This window comes from Lipotes vexillifer, unplaced genomic scaffold (genome assembly GCF_000442215.2).
Source record: "Lipotes vexillifer unplaced genomic scaffold, Lipotes_vexillifer_v1.1 scaffold859, whole genome shotgun sequence".
NCBI lineage: Eukaryota > Metazoa > Chordata > Mammalia > Artiodactyla > Lipotidae > Lipotes > Lipotes vexillifer.
In genome coordinates this window covers 85,753-89,098 of record NW_006784707.1, presented here as the reverse complement: position 1 = coordinate 89,098, position 3,346 = coordinate 85,753, and positions in this window count along the sequence as shown.

The window sequence follows — 3,346 nt, the reverse complement described above, 5'->3', positions numbered from 1 at the left end:
AAAAAAAAAAAAAAAAAAAAAAAGACTCCATGAAAACACAATTGTTGCCTGTTCACTGTGGTCCCTCACTGTTACCACGGATTCTACGAGTAAACCATATCCCACTTAACCCTGACTTGTACAGTGCTGAACATCTCTTGGGCTCTGGTGCTGAGTGCCCTGTGGTGTATGCAATGCCTGATGTGTGTAGAGTCTATAATAAAACCTGCAAGATCCCTAAGCCGACCCTCAAGAGGATACAAATTTGCATTTGCTTTCTATTCCTTTATCAGCAATTGAACCCCTACTCAGACGAAGCTCAACTACTTCCCTGACCTAAAATAATTCATAGTTTAGAAAAAGAGATGAACACGAATGTTCCTATGAAATTATGCTCTAGTATAACCCACCCAAACCCACCCAAAGAAGGAGCCAGACTGCCCAGAATAAACTTCCAAAAGGCAAAAAAAACCAGTGGATTTTTAAAGGGAGCTGTTCTTTACCCCACACTGAAGGTGATGCTCAGACAGTGCTTACGGTAGAAAAGTCTGAAAAAGCTCAAAAGATGCCCAGGATGATGGGATGACAGCCCACATGCCAACATGTCCAACTGCTAGTACATCCCTCTTGTTAGGGGTGATTGATCAGCCTGTCTGGAGGGTATGTGACCTGCTTTTTCTCTTCCTCTTTTGACTTCCTTTTAACATCTTTGTTTATTCATCTCTGAGCTTGATGTGGTCCCATTTGCCTTTTGGGGCTGTGCAGTCAGTGTTAAAATTATTTATCAGTCCCACAGGGAGAGGGTTTCTATTCTATAGGGACAAATATAATTAAATGAAGTTATCTGATAGCATGTCAGCAAATGGTATTTTCTATTCTCAGCTCTTCAGGGATTAGCCAACTCACACATAAGAAAGAAAAGAACAAGAAAAAATAGAAAATCTTCCAGTACCACAAGTTGAAATGAGGAACAGGAGGTGGAGGTGGGGATCAATTAGATGATCTTCATTGGCTGGAGATTAGGGGCTGTTGGGACCACCTGCCTTGGTCTACCTGTAAGCTCAGGTGAGAAGTGAGCATCCTCTCTTGGTGATCTTTTGAGACCAGAATTTCTCATACCTGACTGTCCATGGAATCGTCTGAGGATCTTGCTTTGAGGCAGATTCTGAATCTGTTGCTCTGGGCCTGAGACTCTGCATTTCTAACAAGCCTCCAGGTGGTGCCTTGGCTACTAGCCTGTGTCTATTCTTTAAGAACAGTGACACAAAGCCTGTGCAGGGCTCTTGCTAGCCCTATTCCTGAGGCAAAGCCCAAGGGGAGACAGGAGCAAGGTCAAGACATCTAAGGGAAAATAAGGTCTCTCCACTGAATTACGAAAGTCACGTGAAAGGGACAAAATGAACTGGTCTCTTCCCCTCAGGACAGATATCTCAGCAACAAACTCTCAAATGCAGGCCCCAGGAGGTATTCATCATTGATCCTTCTCATCAGAGGTTTACACACCCAAGGAACCAGATTTGGATCACTCATCTCTTTGGCATTTTTGTTTTCTACTTCATTAATATCTGTTCTTATCTTCATTTCCTTCCTCATATGTTCTTTGGGATTATTTTTCTGTTATTTTCTTAATTTTATTTTTTCTTCCTGCTTAGCACAGTATATTCATTTAAAATGAAATTTTTTTCTCTAAAGTTCATTTTAAAATATTTTTGTCATTATAATTTTTTATTTGACCTATTGGTTATTTAGAAGTATAATTTTATGCTCAAATATATGGGAATATTTAGCTTTCCTTTTGATATAGATTTCAAGCATAATAGGACTGTGATCAGAGAAAACATTATGTAAATTATACAATCCATTATGCTGAGACTAAATTTAAGGTGCATTATGTGGGCAATTTTTGTAAGTTTTCCATATGTGCTGGAAAATATTGTATATTATGGAGTTGTTAGGTGAGGTTTTTACTGTATTTCAATGATTTTGAGCCATATGTTTTCCACATCTTAATTTTGTGAAAATATGGATGCATTTTATAATCAGAGAGGGACAAGTGACAATCTGTGATGTTGTTGTCATTGCTGTGCATACATGAATATGTGTATATATGGCGGTATCACTGAAAAACTACAGCATGTTAACTTTCTGTAGACAAATCTTTTAAGGACAATTTGGGGAGGAAATGTGCATCCCCATTTTATCTGAAAATATTCCATTGTCACTTTCAGGTAGGATCAAGCATCAGAGCCTTAGAAGCACTATCATTGGATAGACAGTAAGGACCTCTCTCTTAGGAATCTGATAACACAGAGGATTATAATATGTGAAGACACATGATAATTGGATGATTCTGAGTCTTAAACGGATTCCAAAGAAAAGAATTCTCAAAGATGTTTTAGAAACACCTTATTCAATTTATTTCTCATATATTTTTCTTTTTACATATGCATAAGAACAACATAATTAAATGTAAAAGAGCTTTCTCAGTAAGTGTGGAATAATAGTTCTAAGTGATGAGGACTTACTGTGTCACAGTTGACATTGTTTTCTTTTTTCTTAGTGGCCCATCAAGTAATTGCAGGTGTTAGAGTCAATGACTTAGAGTCAAGGAAATATGTCACATAGCCTGTTAAGTTAAGATCATGTTGAGCAAATCTTTCCCTTCTGGATTTTTGGTTGGTTATTATTCAGTCAATTACTGAGAGCTACATATTCAAATCTCCCACTGTGATTTGGGTTTTTGTAGTTCTATCAATTTTTGCTTTACATATTTTGAGGCTAAGTTGTCCAGGTGAATTCAATAATTGAGTCATTATATAGTGACTCTTATTGTCTCTAATAGTGCTTTATTCCTCAAAATATATTTTTCCCGATATTAGTATAAGCTATACCAACTTAATTTTGTTTAGCACTAGATTGCATTTCTTTTTTCATCCTTTATTTCAACCCTTCTGTATCCTTATGTTTGCAATATGTCTTTCTGTTTTTCCACCTGTTCTGTTATTTTCATTCCTTTCTTACCTTATTTGTAGTGACCAAGAACTTTTTTATTCCATTTTCTCCTTCTATTGGCTGCAAAGTTAAACACTCATTTTCTATTCTTTTAATGGCTGAAAAGCTACTTTAAAATGACAAAATGCATTGCTGACTTACCTAGGTCTAATATAAGTTGTTCTTATGCTCTGATCCTAGCTAATACAAGACCTTAGAACACAACTCCATTTATCCCATTCATTCTTACGTGCTGTTTTGTTACATACTTGAATGAATTTTTCACCATCTGGGACATTATGATTAATGCCTTATGAAGTCAATGTTATTTTAGATTTAACAACACATTTGCCATTTTCACTGCTCTTCACTCTTT